Consider the following 18320-nt stretch of genomic DNA (forward strand, 5'->3'; position numbering starts at 1 on the left):
AGAAGCCAGAGGGTTGTTGGCTGAAGTGCTGTCTCACTTTGCATTCCCACCAGCAGGCTGTGGTGATGGCAGGTGCCCTGCTTCCACGCCTGCACTTGACACTGTCGGTCTACGCATTGGCCGACTGAGCAGGTTCTGTCACATTTTCGATTACACTTCAATATTGGCCGGTTTGGATTCTGCGTTTGGCCACCTGGTGGATGGTGGAAATCTTGGATGGGTGAGATGATCACACATCTGCCATTGCTGGCTCTGTCATGTCAGGCAATTTCCTACTTTTTCTTGTCTTACTGCGTGGGCCAGGACCATGGTGTGTTGTTGAATAGTGGCATCTGGGCTTTTAGGGTTACCAAGTGGTGGCTGTGCTGAACATTCCCAGTTAACAGAGAGGAAACTGAGGCACACAGAGGCCAGATAATTTCTCCCTCAGGAGGAGAGTTGGCACTCAGAACTGCGGCTTTCCTACTTTCTCCTCTGTGTCAGGAAGTTCCGGCTCCATGTGTTATATGGATGTGTTTGCTGAGCTAGAGGGTCGTGCCAAGAATTGATGGCCAGGCAGGGCCAGAACTCAAGCTTTCCCTCCCGGGGTTTCCTTTGCTTCAGCGCCAAGGGTGTGGAGGAGCGCCCGGACCTCCGGGTTAAGCCCTGTCCTTTGGCACCCAGTACTGTGGAGAGAATGTCAAGCTGTGGTCTGCCAAGGGTCTACTCTGATCTAGCCTGCCATCCTGAGCAAAATCAGAGTTCCGGGGAGCCGTTGTGGGGCAAGGCAGGGGCCTGATGTTCAGAAGCCCAGGAATGGGGGTGGTGTCAGGAGAGAGGCTCCTGCTCTCTGCAACCCCCCCTTCCTTGCCTGAGGGGGTGTCAGCTAAGACGACTTTTCAGGGGAAGAAGGCCCGTAAATCAAATAAGCAATCCCGTAAATAAATAAGTAATGAAGTTAGTGGGGTGCCTAATTACATCAGAGCCGTAATTACGGATGGATGCCTGCCCGATAATTGTACTTGTTTTTAATCTTCGGCTCCGACATGTGTCTCCTTTATCTAACAGTGGTCGTCACCCCAGCTGGCAGAAGAGGCTCTGTTTTGGGGCCTTTGTGGGCCTGGTGGTTGGGTGGTTGGGTGGTTGGGTGGTTGGGTGGATGGGTGGATGGGTGGGGCCCCCACATGATTCTGGGCTGGGTTAGCCAGGGTCAGCTTTGGCTTTATCTCTTGGTAGGGCTTTGTAAGCTGACTCCAGTTCTGAAGTCGCTGTGAGCAGTCACAATGACAGGGATGATAATAGCAGCAGGGTTTATAATAGCACCCACAGTGCTCTTAATGATAGTTTATTTAACCTCCAAACCCTCTCGAGTGCTATCATCCTCCCCTCTTTATGCATGAAGAGACACAGGAACAGAGAGGTTTAGTACCTCATCCGTCCAAAGCTGCTCGGCTCTCAGACCTGGGTCCTTCCTGGCCCTAGGTTATCCTATGTGGGGCATCTTGGGTACTTGCCCTGCCTTGAATGGGAGCGGGAGCAATCCTGTCATCTAGCATGATGGCCTTGATCCACAGTGAAGTTATTTCGAGCTATGGGTGACCTTGCATCCCACTAAGGACAAAGCCAGCTTGAGTCTCCTCCCTCTGGTAGTCATCACTGGGCCCAGTCCGCAGAGACAGAGGCTGGGGAGGCAGCAATGGAGTGGGTTTCCATGGCAGGCGGGGCATTTGGGGTTCTTTTTTTGTTTATTTGTTTGTTTTTCTTTAATTTTTCAAGACAGGGTTTCTCTGTGTAGCCTTGGTTGTCTTGGACTTGCTTTGTAGACCATGCTGGCCTCGAACTCACGGAGATCTGCCTGCCTCTGCCTCCCTGAGCACTGGGATTACAGGCGTGCGCCATCTGAGCCCTTTTGGCTCTGGGATATTGATCACCTTCAGCTTCTTGGTGTAGTAGCAGAGCTGGGTGTGGGGATGGGACAGGGGTGGAGGTATGGAGGTGGGGTGACATCCTTTTGACAGGGCAGGACAGGGAAGGACATGACCACTCAGCCATGTGGGGTTGGGCTGCCTTTCACATACAGGGAGCCAACATCTGTGTTTGTCACTTGCTTTTTCCCCTTACTTTAGGAATTCATTTGTATTTGAACATGGGAATGTTCTGGACTCTGGTCAGAGCAGAGTGTTGGGCAAGTAGGCACTGTGAGTGCCCTGAGGGAATATCAGATTCCCAAGTTAAATGCCTTGGAAGCTGATGAGGATCAGGAGATGTGAGGTGAGGCCTGAACTCAAGTGGTTAGGGGCAGTTAAGGGCTGCTGAGGTCAGGGGCAGGTGCACTGGGGTCACGTTAGATCCTAGAGGGAACTGACTGATGGGTGATTAGAGTGGCTGGCACCCTCAAGAGAGGACGTGTTCAGGCACAGCTGGGTCCAGGAGTACAGACATCGCCTTGGGGGAGCTGCCTCTGTCTCAGCTTTGTTTCTGTGGTACTTGTTCCTACCACCGGCCCACTCCTGCTGCCTCAGGGGAAGGAGAGGCACCCGGAACCTGGGAGGTGCCGCTCTTTTTGCTTGTTTTCTCCCCAGTGAATTCTTTAACACCTTTCTTCCCTCTCAGATAGGTAACTAAAGGGTGGTGGTGGTGCTTCGGGGTGTCCCAGACTCAGGAAGGAAGGGAGTGAGCCCAGACTGGAGACTGGGGCTGAGCACTGTGCCAGACACTGAGCAGAGAAACCTTGACTCTAGTGTTTACTTGAAGTTTCTTAAGTCAGAAAACTACAGCTGTGTGGGCCAGAGCCTTTGTACTTGGCGTAACCAGCTGTCACCATTTTTTTTTAATGGCCTGTGACTTATCTCAAAGTACAACCTCCCCCCACCCCGGCCCACGTAATCTGGGCAAATTGTCTCATGGAATGTTCCAGAAAGTTCCAAGTTTGGGGAAGTCATGTCTGATACCTCTGCAGATGCCGTTTGAGAAAGTGAGGATCCATGGCTGCAATCTTTCCTTCTGGAATGATCCTTCAGGTGCCTGGGGCATGGGGGGGGTCACCAAAGGACAGTATCCAGTGGTTAGCGACTGAACTCGCCATTTTGCTCCAGGGGCAGGTCTGTCTTTTTGCTCACTGCCTCAGTTTCTACATCTGTGGGATAGCCGTGCCTTTAGGAATATCTGTGGGATCATGGGGATAGCCCCATGGAGTTTGTGTAGATTAAATCAGTACCTGGCATTTTCAGGATGTGATGTCCTTGCCTGGTCAAGTCCTTTGGGAGTGTTGGGTTCCTCATCTCTCTGTTACTGCTGCCTTGGAGTGGATTTTCAGGGCGCCGGGGCAGTGGCTGCTGCCTTCCATGGCTTTGGCTGTGACTCTTGCTGGGGGAGGCCTGTGTAGTTGGTAGCACTGCTGGAGGGGGTGGGCCCTTTGGGCATAGAGTAGTGTACCAGGGCCTTGGTCCTGCTGTGCTGTGTGGCCAGTGGGCTGAGTTTCCTGTGCCTGGAGCCAGGGGTCAGGCACGAGGGTACCTTTTCCTCTTAGGGCACAGCTGGCTGCCTCATGCCTCTTTGGAAGGGCTTTGGGCTCTATGGTCTGTCTCGCAGCCTCTGGCAGGCAGCAGCCAGTAAAGTGGGCCTGTGGCTTATATTTGGCTCAGTAGTGGTGCCCCTGCTGGCTCCCGTGGGCCCAGCTCTGGGTTGGGGGTACGGTAGGGAGCGAAGGCCATAGCATAGCCCACTGAAAGCCTGGATTATGTGTGAGTCATGAGATGTGATCATTGTGGTCTTGGTGGACCATCTGATTCAAGATGGACACAGACACAGTGGTGAACGCCCTCAAATTCCCTGGAGCCTCTGATCTGGAGGCATAGGTGGCTGATCCCCTTCAGCTGAGGGACACTGGGACTGAGGGGTATGAGGGCCCTTTATACACACCCTAACTTTGGATTTCTGGACTTCTTTAGCTCACATTCAGAAGCCCCTCAGTAGCCAGTCACCTGTCACTGCAGCCACAGGGGTGAGCGCACATGTGGGTTTTTTATTTTAACCTCATGGATGTTTGAGTGTGACTGTTACCATGTGCACAGTGTTCCATGCACACAGTAGGGGCCCAATACATGTTTCTTGAATATCTGACAGCTCCAGGCCCAAGAGTCTTGCGGGGTGGGTTGGGGATCGTGTAGGGCCTTGCTTTGGTGTGTGCTTCTCTATACCTCTGTTACTCGTTTTTTTGTTCAGGTGGATTCATGAGATTCGTTGTTTTAAGACTAGATTTTACTGTGTATCTTAAATTGTCCTGGAACTTAACTACGTAGTTGAGATTGGCCTCAACTCAAAACAGTCCTCCTGCCTCAGCCTCCCCAAGTGCTGAGATTGTGGTTGCCAACATGATACTAACCTTTGATTTTTTTTTTTCCCCTCTTTTGAGTCTAATTTTGTATCCCAGGCTGCCCTTAAACACAACCCACTGTATCCTAGGCTGGCCTCAGACTTGCGGTATCCTCCTGCCTTAGCTTTTCCTGCTTTAGCTAGGATTACAGCATGCACTATTACACCTAGTGATGAAACATTTTCAGGGGGTGACCACTTTGTCCGTTTTGGACACTCAGAATTGTGTCTTGGCCACCTCTGTCTAGTTATGGATTGTTTGTTCACTCGTGCTCCCCCCCCCCCCCCCGGGCTCATTGCCATTGCCTCCAACCCCAGGCTGTGTGGCTAGCCTGTCCCTGTATAGATTCTCACGTGGGACCTTTTTGTGTGTTTTGTTTCCTGTTGTGTGGCGTTGGGGCTCTCTTCTTTGAGGTCCCTGCGTGCTACAGTGTCTGATCGTCATTTCTTTTCACTGTGTGGTTATACTTCACTTTGTGGCAATGTAGCCATAGAATGTCTTAGAATGTCTTTGTGGATGGGGAAACTGAGGCTAGTATGGCCACTGTGCACTGGGTGGGGCCCAGGCTTTCGGAGAGGAGGTGGAAGAGGTGAGTTTCTTGCTTTCTCTTGTCTCCCCCCCGCCCCCCCTGTCTGGCCAGGAAGCATCTTGCTTGGGGAGTAAGCAGTACGTTGAACTGGCCATGCTCTTCTGGGATCCAGATCTCCCCACTGTGGCTCTTGGCTGGCTTTGTCACAAGCCACAGGCAGTTGCCCTGTGTCCAGTCCCCTCTCTGATTCCTATTGACTTGAATCTTGGCCTGTAACCTGGACCCGACCACCTCTGCCAACTTTTCCTACCACGTGGAACCGCCCTCAGAAGCCAGCTTGCTGGGAATGGCGAGTTGTAGATGTTGGCTGGTGGTGCTGCCGGCCCAGGATGGCGGTGCTGCCGGCCCAGAAGACCACATGCTGCCTCACTGTGCCCCTGAGCTTGGTTTTGACGATTAATGCTGTCTGGAAGGTTCTGCCTGTAGCTGCTTCTGGTTTTTGCTGATACGTTGTCATCACTGAGTCACTTAACAAATGCTGAGCTGCCTGGTATCCTATGAGAAGACAGAGAGGCAGGCATGACTGCGGAGAGGAGCGTGGCCAGATGATGAGCCTGCCCTCACTCTGACCGGACCCAGTGGGCTGTGAAACTGCACTTGGGGGATTCAGGGTTAGCCTTGTAGAAGGCAAGGTTCTCCTGCTCCTGCCGGAATAGATGCAGGGCAAAATATGTGGGGGACACCCCTGGCCCAGCTAATGGCAGACAGAGTTTTCTGGTGGCGTTTGGGTAGTGTGATTATGGCTCAGTTCTGCATTTCAGTCATGTCGTGTCACAGTGAGAGATAGGGACAGATGGACGGTGGCTTGCATCTTGGCTGAAAAGATGATCTTTAGTTGCTCCATTGTTTAGTGCCTCAGTTTCCCTACCTGTAAAAGATGGCTGCAGGGTGGGTGGGCACCCCACCTTTGCTAGGGACCATGGATCTACAGAAGCCTTTAATGGTCCTTCTTGGAGAATGCACATCACAGGGATGGCAGGATCTTTTTTCCTGAAAGGGCCTGGGTGTCTCCTTGCTGGTCTCCCCATGGCTGTTGTTCTTTTCATAACTCTCAGAGGCCACAGGCTTTTGCTCTGTGTTAATCTGCCTTAGTCTTAAACAGACTGGTGGCTTCTTGCTGGCTGTGGCACTGTGGGTACCGTCAAGACCCTGGTTCAAGTCCCAGTACAGTCTCTTTCTGGGACTGCTTCCTTTGGGTCGCATAGCTTCCTCCTGGGCTCACAGTGATAAGTGGAGTCACTTTCTGTCATGCTGTGGGGATGGTCATGCCCCAGGTGCTCTGCTTGGTGTCATTGTGGTTGAGCTGCTGGGCACAGCATTGCTGGTCATCCTGAGATGGGTGATGGCAAGAGTGTGGTTACAGATGAAGCACCTGCTGGAGGCCTTGTCCACTCCTCCCGTCCTCTTCTTGTCCATTCCCTTGCCCATCGTTTCCTCTTTTAGACTTCCCTCATTCCCGTTCTGGCCCCACATTTGGCCTAGCTACAGGCTGTCTGCACGGCCTGGGTTTTCTGCTGGGAGGAACCTTGCATCACACAGGGTCCCTCTTGGGAACACACCGTTGCCCCGATTCCTGGACAGTGGGACCAGGGGAAGGAAGTAGAAGCCATTTGAGACCCACCCTGAGGCTTTCCCTAAGACAGCAGTTCTCTGTCATTGGGGGTTTGACTGACTGTCTCACCGGGGTCACCTAAAACCATCGGAAAATACAGTTGCCAACATTGCAATTCACAAACAGTGGCAAAGTTACAGTTAGGAAGTAACAGCGAAAAATCATTTTATGGTTGGGGGTTGTCACAGCGTGAGGAACTGTGTTAAAGGATCGAGGAATTAGGAAAGTTGAGAGCCACCGTGTCAACACCTCAGTGCTGCTCCCCAGAGCCCCACAGCTGCAGAGCCAGCCTGCCCGAGAAGATGCGCAGCCCACACCCAGGGGAGGTTGGCCTTGAGGTGAGTCACCCAACAAGTCACAGCCAGTGCTGACGCCTGCCCGAGCATCCGGCCATCTCCTCTGGCCTCTGTGTGCATTTGGCTGTGCCTTTTTCTGGGCCTGTCACCAAGATGATCCAGTCCCTGAGCCCCAGGCCCTGTTTCCTTTAGTCAAGATCGGAAGGACGGGAAGAACGGGAATGTTTTCCTCTGGCCATCTGGCCCGGCATGACTGGAGGACGTCAGGGCTGGCTGGGAGGAAATGGTTAAAGGAGGGGACGTGGCTGGCTCTGGTCCCCCTGCCAGCAGCAAGGAGGGAGAGGGCTTCTCGAAAGCTATAAAAAGGCCTCCCAGTGTTGAGCCCCAGTGGCTGGAAGCCCGCCAGGGTTACCATGGCGATGAGGAATTAGTCCCGACTGCCAAGGCTGCTAGCAGCTCCGTACTTTTGGCTCTGGAACAAGAGTGGACTTATGTAATTCCGTGTTTATAGGCCTGGGTGGCGGACGCAGAGCCGGGCCTGCGTCTTGGTGGTGGCTCACAGTGGGTCACACCACCCTGCAGGGTATCCCTGACACACCTCTGGTGCCCCGATTTTGGGGGGCATTAGGACAGAAGCCTAGGGGTCTGGCAGGCTGCTGGTCCCCACCGGGGCCTCCCCAGTTGGGGTGGGAGCCCAAGTCTCGCGGGAAGGGGTGCGGCCACCGTGTGGGGCCGCGCCCCTTGCCCGCTTGGTCTGTAGGGAGGATGGCCCTGTCGCTGGCCAAGGGCTGGCCCCTGGATGCCTGTGGGTCGGGCATCGAGTACAGGGTATGCTGACCTGGGCTGGCATGCCGCTGGCCGTTGCTTGCCGCGTGGGAGAGTTGCTGCAAGTTGTGTGGAGCCCACTCAGGCTGTTGCTGGCCATGCACTGGTAAGAGAAGTTGCCTGGCTCGGGGGTGCCCAAATCCTCAGACGTGGGAATGGCACCACAGACCAGGGTGCTGTGACTTGCAGGATATGGGTAAGGGGTGCTGCCCAGGGACCACTGGAGTTGCTTGTAAGGTGCCCACCCCTGCTTGAGATATGGTAGCCTTGGTTCCTTTGGGCCCCTGTCAGCCAGCTGGGTGGATGGGGAGCCCCAGGCAGGGTGGACATGTGCCTCATGCTCCTGTGCATGGGACTCTAGGTCATCTTCTTGGGAGAAGTTAGTGATAATCCAGAAGAGGCCCTGGGCACTGGCTGGCAGCCCTGGGAGATGTGTGGAACAGACACTGTGTCCCCTTCCGGAGCCCGCCTTGAGCACGCCCACCTAGTGCATGGTGGCGGGATGGTAGAGCATTGTAGGTTGGGATGTGGGGCAAGGGCTTTCTCCATGACTGTGGACTGCATGGAATCAGGGCCTGGGGACCTGAGAGCTTGGGCTTGGGAGAGCCAGGTGCGGGCATCGTGGGCCCAGCCTGCCTCCCCACTGAAGCGGAGCTTGGCTCAGCGCCCTGTCTGGTTTGAAATGAGGGCCACCGGCCCAGGCTTGCCCAGGGCCTTGGCAGCGAAAGAGGGGTAAACACTGGAAAGTTGGAAAGGCTTCCTGAGCTCATAGCAGCCTGTGACAGCAAGCCCAGGGCGGGGGAGGGACTTCTCCAGGCCTGATAGGCCTGGTGGGGGCAGCTGGGCTGCAGCTTCCAGTGACCCCCAAGCCCAGGCTGGTGTTGGGGCTCCAGAAGGCATGGTTCGTTTGCCTCAGACCCTGGTTGACATTTGATTGAATCATATGGTTTAACGGACCTGGTGATATGGTTTTCTGGCACAGCGTGGGTTTGCAGTACTGACTGGGGTTGTGGTTGCTGGTAAGGACAGTGACATCAGTGGCCTCACCTGGACCAAGAATGGGTAAGTGCCATCTTGGAGTAACAATGTTAATGAAGTTGTTGGGGTTAGACTGAGGCTGAAGGTGTAGCATGAGCCTTGGAGGGCATACGGTTTTGGCCAAGCCCTGGAACTCCCTGGCCTTCAGGTATGCCTTGAAGGGAGCAATGAGAGCCCCAAGGGCCTATAGTGCTGGGTGGTGTTCAGGACCTGTCAGCATTCTCCCCATGCCCCTTTCCTTTCTCAGAGACTTGAGCCCTGGGATGGCCTAGGCCTCCAGCTGACCTCCTTTGCAAACCTGGTGTCCTGTTTGTCCCTGAGCATGGGTCCTTGACACTGCCTAGAGTCAAGGCCTGGGGGTTGGGCCCGGGTGGGAGGATCTGTGTTTCTGCTGAGAGAGGCAGTGCTCTGTGTTTGTAAATGACGCTGGATGCTGCTGCTGCTGCTGCTGCTGCTGCTGCTGCTGCTGGCTCAGGGCCTCCCTTGTCTGGCCAGCAGCAGCAGTCAGCTGGAGGGTTCCTCTCTTGTCTAGGCTACCATGCCAGCTGCCCACTGCTGGTTGTCCTGGGCCTCTCCAGATCCTCAGGAAGGGTCCCTGAAGTGGGGCCTGTATGTGTCCCTACTGTTCTGAGGCCTGTGTCTGCTTGGAGGGTGCTGGCTGAGTGGAGACTGCCTCTCTTCGGTCCATTGGGGAGTAGTGATGATGTCTTTGCTTCTGAGAAGCCTGCATGGAATCCCAGAGCAAGGTTGGCCCTGGGATGGAGGGGCCGTGTCAGCTGGTGGTCACTGAGACTGTAGTGTAAGAGTGCTTGTATATATGCATACTTACGCACATATACTCTAATGCATGCACGCTTGTATACACAGATGCTCATGTCCACTGCAAGTATTTGAAGGCGTGACTGAGGCTGCTTAGCTCAGTGTCCTTTCCCTGGATCTGACCTCGGTTAAATTGAACTCTGGTGATTCAAGCTTGTGCCATCGGGCATCTCTGTTAAGGGCACATGTGATCATGGCGCTTGCAGTGACATCTCTTAAGAGCAGCTGGCAAGTTTCCATCTACTTCGAAAAGAAGGAAGGAGCATGGCCCCCAGGACCAGGCTGTCCTGAATTTGCACGTTGATCTGCCTTGCAAGCTGGGTGGTTTGTCTGAGTTCTCAGAGCTGAGATTTCCTCACCTGTAGGGTGGGATGACAGTGCAGCACTTTGAGGGGCTTATGTGACCATTAGGTCAGTAGTCACCTGAACTGAGCACTTGTTAAAAAGTTTTTATTGTATTTAGCCGGGTGTGGTGGTGTATGCCATTAATCCCAGCACTGGGAGGCAGGGCAGGTGGATCTCTGAGGTTGAGGAATTCCAGGACGTCCAGGGCTACATGGAAAAACCCTGTCTTGAAAAAAACAAAAAAGTTTTTATTACGTCATTTTTGGGGGCATTGGTTCTTTGCTTCCATCGTGGCCATTCTGGGGATAGAATGCAGGTTGTCAAACTTGGTAATGGAGGCCCTCACCCACTAGGCCATCTTGCTGGCCATGAGCTTGAATCTTGTTGCCATCAGCTAGTGTGGACGGCCTCTGTGGTCCACCTGTTCATCGGTGTGATTGCTGTGATGGCCTCACTTTGAGGCGAGCACATGGCTCACCTTCCATCATCATTGGTGTGATGGTCAGGATTTGTCTGTTCAGCCAGTGGTGTGCTCATTCTAGTTCACAGTAGTCGCTTGATGACCATGATTTGCTTGTTCTGTCATTGGCATAATCTTTATGGTGTGCCTGCTTTATTGTTGGTGTCATCACCATAGTCTGTCTGCTCTGTTGGCATGGTCTCCATGGTTTGCCAGCTCTGTCATTGGCATGGTCTTTGTGGTTCATCTCCTCTGTTAGCGTGGTCTCCATGTTTCATCTCCTTTGTTGTTGGTGTGGTCTCCGTGGTCCATCTACTCTGTGGTTGGTGTGGTCTTCGTGGTCCACATGGTCCATCTACTCTGTGGTTGGTGTGGTCTTCGTGGTCCACATGGTACATCTACTCTGTGGTTGGCATGGTTTCCATGGTCCATCTACTTTGTGGTTGGCATGGTCTCCATGGTCCATCTACTTTGTGGTTGGCATGGTCTCTGTGGTTCATCTACTCTGTGGTTGGCATGGTCTCCGTGGTTCATCTGCTCTGTCATTGCTGTGGTCTCTGTGGTTCATCTGCTGTGTCATTGGCCTGGTTGGCCTTAGGTACGAATGGTGTTACTCAGGAGCTGCTGGTTCTAGGTGGAAACTTTCAGGTCTTTGCCAGAGCCCACACTTGGCCACCCCTAAACTGGCACAGTACTAAGCTTGATCTCTTAATACCTAGGTGTTTCTGTCTTAGGTAGGGTTTCTAATGCTGTAGTAAATCAAATCACCACAACCAATTTGGTTCACATACCACTAAGTTATGGTCCACCAGGGAAGGAAGCAGGAACTGAAGCAGAGGGTATGAAGGAACACTGCTTACTGGCTTGCTCCAGATGCCTCATTCACTCAGCCTGCTTTTGTGTACAACTCAGGACAACCTGCTTAGGGTTGGCACTGCCTACAGTGGGCTGGGCCCTCACCTCAGCCATTGATCAAGAAAACCCCCCATAGACCTGTCTACAGGCCAGTTTGAGGGAGACAGTGTTTCATTGAGGTTCCCTCTTCCCCAGTGACCGTGGCTTGGGCCAGGTTGATAAAATGAACCTGAGGATTGCATAGGTTCCCCAGCACCCTGCACCATCTCCTTTATTGCTTCTGTAAATGTGAGCAAATGTCCTGGTAAGAAGCAGGTCATGGATGGAAGGGTTGTCTTGCCTCACAGTTTAATGGGTTCAGTCCGTGATGGTGTTGAAGCTGAGACAGCTGGTCACATTGCATCCACAGTCAGAAATCAGAGAGCAGACGGGAAGTAGTGCCTAACTAGAAAACCTCAGGCCCCACCCCCATGACCTACTTCCTTCAGCCAGGCTCCACGCCCTAAAAGCACTAGTGCCTGGAGACCACTTGGCTTCTGTGTGTCAGTGTAGGAACTTGGGGATCACAGATGTCTGTGCCCTTACAGTTTCCTCAGCTGTGCCAGCAGCAGCCCCAGACAGATTGCCTGACTTGGTGTCCAGGGCTTGTACCCTAGGCCTGTCCTTAGACTAAGGGGTTAGCTTGGAGTGGTGTGTGTGTGTGTGTGTGTGTATGGTGTATGTTTGTGTGTGTGTGTGTGTGGTGTATAGAGTACATAGATAGATATGTATATATATGTGTTATGTGGTGTATGTATAGAGTATTAACATGTATGCATGTGTGTGCGTGTGTGTGTGTGTGAGGTGGTGTGTATGTAGAGTATATATATGTATGTATTGTTTGGTGTATGTTTAGAGTATATACATGCATGTATACGTGTGGTGTATGTTTGTGTGTGTAAGTATGTGGTATGTGTGTAGCGTATATACATGTATGTATTGTGTGGTATATGTTTAGAGTATATCTATGTATGTATATGTGTCCTGAATGTTTGTGTGTGTATGTATGTGGTATGTGTGTGTATGTGTGTGTACATAGGCTTCTTGTCTAGAGATAAGATCCTCCACCCTGAGACTCAGTGGCTGGGCCCCATACCTGTGGCACTCTGGGAAATTGGAACATTGTGTTTGCTGGGAGCCTAGCTCCTGGGAGAAGGCATGGAGGTGGGTTTGGGATCAAGGAAAATTGGGCTTTTTGTTGAGGTGTGGGTGCTGACAGCCAGCTTTGCCTTAGGGGGGCTGTGAGCATTTGCACACCTCAGTTGAGCCTTGAATTACCCTACCCTGCAAGGCCTGGAAGAAAGACACACAGCAGGCACGCAGCATGAAGGGCATGAATGGCGTTTGTGTCTGTTTGCCTGTAGGGTGATTCGTAGTGCTCAGGGGATTACCCCTCTTCCTCCCCAGAAGGCTATGCTCTTCTCCTTGGCTCAGGTTAGGGCCTGAGCAGCTCTGGGAGGCCCACTTCCCAGGCAGAACTTTCTCCTTGGCGCAGACACTGGCCAGGCTGCCCGCCTCTGGAAGGCTGGGGGTGGGTTCTCCTGCCACTCTTGAGCCCGGCATGCCGAAGATCCGCCCCCTGCCTCCAGTTGTGTTTGACAATGCGCCCTTTGTCCCCTGGTCCAGCCTCCTCCTGGCTCCCAGCACAGTTCCCCGCCTGTGATGTCATGGCAGGCCCTTTCAGCCAGGTCCCAGGCATATGGGCATTGTGGGACTAGCAGTCTAGGAACGACTGAGGTGCTGGCTACCATGACTGTGCCACCCTGAACCCTTCAAGGTCAGGGTTACTATTGTGTGTGTGTGTGTGAGGTATGTTCTCCCATCTACATAGCAACACACAGGTCCCAGCTGGGCGCTTGGCTTTGCATTTTCCTCTCCTCTCCCCAAGCCACCTCCAGCCTCTTGGCCTGTGAGTGGATGAGTCATTGAGCTGGCCTCTCCCAAGAGCCTTGGGCATGAGACCCTGGCTTCCTGCCAGCCAGAGGGGCCACTGGGCCAGGCCCATGCCCCTAGGTGTCCCAGCATGTGGCTTTCTGCTCTGCTCTTCTGCTCCATGGGGACTCGACAGGGCCCAGCCCTGGGCTTGAGGGAGCCTCAAAAGAGATTGGTCTAATTGAGCGGAGTAAACCAGGGTCTGCTCGCATCGGGGCACCCCCAATTCTGTAACAGCATTTAGACACCAGGTCTTTGCAGGGTAGCTTCAGTTAGGATCACCCTGGATTTCCTGGGTGGCTCCGTTCCCTGAGCAGTGCCATCATAATCAGGGGAGAGTCTCAGGAAGGAGGCAGAATGGGTACATGGCCATAAAAGAACCCCCGGACCACCTGTGGGTGAAGGAGGCCCCAACCTGTGTGGAACATTGGGAACAGCTGACTAGGCCTCCATAGCTGCGGGAGAATCCACTTCTGTGTTTGGAAGGGCCTACCTTGTGGTGGTTTTACAGCGATTTAAGAGGCTTGGTCTGGAACCTTATTTCTGGAATCGGCTCACCCGGGCTCTCCACCCGCCTTCTGTGTGACCTTGAATACTCCCCTCAGCCCATCTGTACCTCTCTCTGCACCTGTATAGTGTTGTAAGGTAGGATCTCGGGCTGTAGATGACTGACTGGATAGGGTGTCATCTGAGAGTCAGCTACAGGGCTGGCCACTGAGGTGGCAAGTGCTGTTTGCGTTAGTCTGTCACCGTGGTGACCACTTAGGGCCTGGGGTGGAAGCAGTATTATTGCCTTGTGGGAAGAGTCTCTTTCTTGACTCTGTGACATGGAGCTGTCCCAGGCACACAAAATAGATGGAGAACAGAAGCAGAGTGGTGGAGGCAGAGGCAGGGAGATCTCTGTGAGTTCGAGGCCAGCCTGGTCTACAAAGCAAATCCAGAATAGCAAGGGCTACACAGAGAAACCCTGTCTTAGAGGCTGGAGGTTGGAGGGGCAGAGAGGCCTGGGAAGAGCACAACTGTAGGGTGTCTTACCCATCCCCACCAGGGGCTGGCTGTTCCTCGAGCTCGTTCCGTAGACCATGCTGGTCTGGAACTCACAGAGATCCACCTCCCTGTGTGCCTCCGTGAGCTCCCATCACGGTAGAGGAGGGTTATGGTAAGGGCAGGTATGTCTTCCACTTTGCAGGGTCCTCTTGGCGTGTTCATCAGCTCCATGGTCAGGCACTCCTTTGTACAGAGGCCACCATGTCCCTGTGAAGCACCTTCACGGTGCCATCAGTTACTGCCAGGCAGTGGAGTATGTCTGCTGCCGGGAATTGACCCAGAGCCTCAAGAACTGTGAGGAGTGGCTCTGTCTGCAAGACCCGAGTCCCTGTGAGAGCCACCAGTAGCAATGAGAGGAGTCAGGCATGCCTGCTTTGGCTCCAGGAGGAAAGGTTGGCTGGGCTCCTGCCCCAGAGGCTCGCTCATTTTACCACGTCCTCCTTGCTTCACTCTGCATGGAGAGGGACCTGGAGGCTGGACATCTGAGCCGACGGAACTTAGAAGTTGGGTCTCAGGATACAGCTCAGTCAGGTCTCCCTGTGACAATGGGAGGTCTCTCTGTTCTTTCCTGTGTTTAGTCCAAAAGCTTCAGTAACTAATCAGCTCCAGGCACAGTTGGATCCAGGCGCTTGTTGGTCTCTCTTTGGAACTCTGTACTTAGCAGCCTCGGTTGGGCGAGCTCTCTGCTCCTGACATGCCAGCAGAATCATCACAGGTGCCCGATGATGTGACAACCACTGGTGACCCCAGCCTTTGGGAAGCTGGGGGCTGGAGAGATCAGGAGTTCAAGGTCATCTTCAGCTACATAGTGAGTTTGAGGCCTGCTTCGTGGGCAAGGGCTAACTGTAGGGTGCTATGGGGTGGTTGCCAGGGACATTGGGGAATGGTGTGCTCAGAGGAATTTGGGCCTGCAACTGGCTAGTTCCAGTGTAGATTCCCAGCTGGTCTGATGTTGACCAGCCAGTGTGTCTGGGGTGAATGAGGCTTATAGATGCCTCAGTGGGAAGGTGGGCCAGCTCCACACCCTGTCACCAGGGCTCGCGGCCTAACATGAACATACTGCCCACTTGGGGCATTGCTGACATGGTGAATGCTGGTAAAGGTTTGCAGAACTGGCTGTCTGAAGGCACAGGTCTGTCTTGGGCTTCTGAGCCACTTTTGTCTTTGGGCAGCAAGCTGGTTTACTAGGTAGTCTTAACCTTTCTTCAGAGTTGGGAGTTGTCCCCAAGGGGAGCTAGCTTTCTGGCTTTGCCTGGAATATTTGGCCTCTGTGTAGAGTGGCCCTCCCAGCCACTTTGCTGAGTTCCAGCCCAGCCACTGGATCTGCACCATTCATAATCTTGCCTGGCTGTGTGCTGCAGGGTGGCTCTACTTTGTCTCCTGCTTAGGCCCTTTTCCCTGGATCCTTGGTGATCTGGTCCTGTCCACTCTGTGATGCCTGGTGGACTAAGGCCCACCCAGACCTGCTTCTAGGGGCTAGGGTTTCTGGCCACAGGGCTTTCAGGTTCTTAATGGCTGCCTAGCTTCAGCTCTCTTGTTGATCATTACTATGTTGCTGGGCCATCACTGGTGACTGTGTGCCTGTGCTCTGTCTGTGCTGATCCAAAGTGCGCATCCCCTTGGTTGGATTGAGGAGGTAGTGCTCTGGCCAGCCCTGGGCAGACTGGGATAGAGGACTGCATTGCAGGGATCCTACAACTGGACAGCTAGTAACCAGCTAATTTTTGCTGTGGAAATACTGGTCCTCATCCACATACGGCTGGGTGCTATTCCCTTCAGGCCATCATTGATCTCTCCTGGAGCATCTGAGGCCTGTGTTTAGGGAGGAACATATAGGTAGCTCGCAGTGGCTGTGCAGATCCAGTTGGGTGGCTAAATGTGTGGTCAGGTAGGCAGGTGGGCAAGTGGGGCGCTGAGCCTGTCTGGGTTCCAGGGTCTCGAGCTTGCATGAAAACCAGAGGTTCTGAACGGCTCCTCCCAGCCTCCGCCCTTCTAATATCCCTTCAGGCCCCCTGCATGGTGAGCTTGGTGGCTTGCAGCCCAGAAAATGCTGAGGCACTGTTGGACAGGCCCAGCCAGCCTCAGGTTTTGTGGGGTGAGATGGGCTGGGGAGGGACCTTATGCTTTTTGTGCTGGGCGTGGAGTCTCTAGAGGAGGCATGCACACTCTTGAGTGTGTCTGCCCACATTGTGATAATTACTTCAGTGTTTTGAATTGCATGGCGGGGGAGGTTGACTGCTGTCTTCGAGTACAGCTGATCTTCAGAGCCCTCACCTTGTGAAATTCTGCCCTGAGACCCCTCCCCTCCCCCCTTTAGCTTCCCATTTTCCCACTCAGGTGAAACTGTCTCTGCCCCCCCCCCCTTCTCTGTCCCCAGGGCTCTTGAGTCTCTCTTGTGCAGAAGGGGGATGAAGGACCCAGGCCTGGCTGCCCAACCTGTTAGGACCTGGATCTCCGGCTGTCCCTGCTGAGAGATGGGCCTGTGTCCTTCCCTAGTGGCTTTGGCTGGTGCTCTGCTTCCCTGCCAGTCAACTGTACCAGAGTGCTTCAGGGGTCACCCAGCTAGGGTCATATCACTGCCCCTTGTCATCAACCCCTGCCCCCCAATCTATACCCCAGTCTATTCCCAGATTCCTCCTCTCTGTGGGCGGAGTGGTCATGGAGATCGGAAACCCGAGGCTATGCAGAGTGACTGGGCATGAGGGTAAGGTACTGGGGAGGATTGGGCAGAGCCTGCTCTGGGGACCAGAGAACTGCATGGCCAAGGGTCACTAGCTATGGTTTAGCCACTCTCTTCCCATTTTAAAAGGAGTGTCTGGGGAGCTGCTTCGGTCAGTAGAGTGCTTGCCACACAAGCACAGAACCAGCCCTAGAACCCATGGAGAAAAGCCAGGCATGTGCTTGTAATCCAGCTCTGTGGGGTAGAGACAGGCTGATCAGCATAGTTCCTCAGGGACCTCCAGGGCCCAGTGAGAGATCCTGTCTCAAAAGACAGGTTGGACCCTGAAAGGTGACACTCAGACTTGACCTCTAGATTCTATGTGTGTGTGTGCATGTCACACATGTGCACACGTAACAATAAAAATTGAGTACAAGGAAAACCATGAGGAAGAAGTATTTCTGTCTGCCTTGGCAGGAGCCCGTGGCTGTCTGCAGCCCAGGGACACCCATGTGGCTAATCTGGGACCAGAACTTGTGGCCCACACTTTGGAGTTCTTCAGTTGCCTAGGTAGCCAAGGCCTGTGGCTGTGGTATGACCCTGAGCAGAGGAGAGCCTCTCTATGCTGTTTTCCCACCTGTTGAATGGTTCAGGTGTGTTTGGTGACAGGCTCATACCTTCATCTGCATCATACACCATGAACAGGGCCCATGATGGAGACTCAGTGCTGCAGGGTAAGAAGGTGGGGGGGGCTTCATAGGCCACATGGAAGCTGGGGGGTGGGGGTTGGAGCCTTTCCCCAGGGACAGTGCCTTTCTAGAGGTAAAGACTGGCCTGTACCTGTTCACACACAGCTTACCGTGAAGCCCCCCACCCGAAGCACAGAGGAGTCTATACCCATCGAAAGGTCACACGACAGCGTAACTGGTGGAATTGGTCTCTGGCCTTGTTCCAGCCATTAGGGACAGGAGCTTCTGTGGCTCTCTTGAAATGGGAGCCCTCTAGGATTGGGTGGCTCATGTTGGCATCATTTCTACTCAATGACTGAGAGACTGTGCCTTGGCCTTCAGTCTCCATTGCTTTGACCATGTGCTGGATTCCTGCTGGGGCTAAGGCTGGGCTGGGAGGAGGAGTCTTCTGTGGTGAGGTGATGTGGGGCACAGAGTTGGAGCCTTTAAAGTTGCACCCAGTGCCTAGGTTTGGTCTGGAGCCTCAGAAACCCAGAGAAGGTGTTCTAGGAAGGGAGACTTCTCATGTGCTAATATGGTGTGTCTCGCAGCTTCTGGCTCCCCAAGAAACACAGGAGCAGGGAGGCGTATCTGTCAGGTGGAGTGGGTGGCCAGTGTAGTTTCTGCCCACAAAGCTCTTGGTGTCTGTGGAAACTGGTCTATACCATGTCCTCCTGCGGTCCCCTGAGCAGGAAGACACGGTAGTCTGGGTTCTGAAGCCT

At 53.7% G+C, this 18320-nt stretch overlaps 1 protein-coding gene across 26 annotated transcripts in view; it reads left to right on the top strand.

Moving 5' to 3' along the window:
* The window catches only part of Ncor2 (nuclear receptor corepressor 2), a 159804-nt gene that overhangs the window by 28911 nt on the left and 112573 nt on the right, over nucleotides 1-18320 (top strand). The window contains exon 1 of one of the 26 annotated variants that reach the window (XM_060382312.1): nucleotides 7594-7782. The exons of the other annotated variants lie outside the window; for them this stretch is intronic. The gene's annotated coding sequence lies outside the window, so the exon portion shown is untranslated. Of the gene's footprint in view, nucleotides 1-7593; nucleotides 7783-18320 lie in introns of those variants that run through there. 26 annotated transcript variants of the gene reach the window in all.

The sequence above is a fragment of the Meriones unguiculatus genome, chromosome 4 (genome assembly GCF_030254825.1).
Source record: "Meriones unguiculatus strain TT.TT164.6M chromosome 4, Bangor_MerUng_6.1, whole genome shotgun sequence".
Taxonomy (NCBI): domain Eukaryota; kingdom Metazoa; phylum Chordata; class Mammalia; order Rodentia; family Muridae; genus Meriones; species Meriones unguiculatus.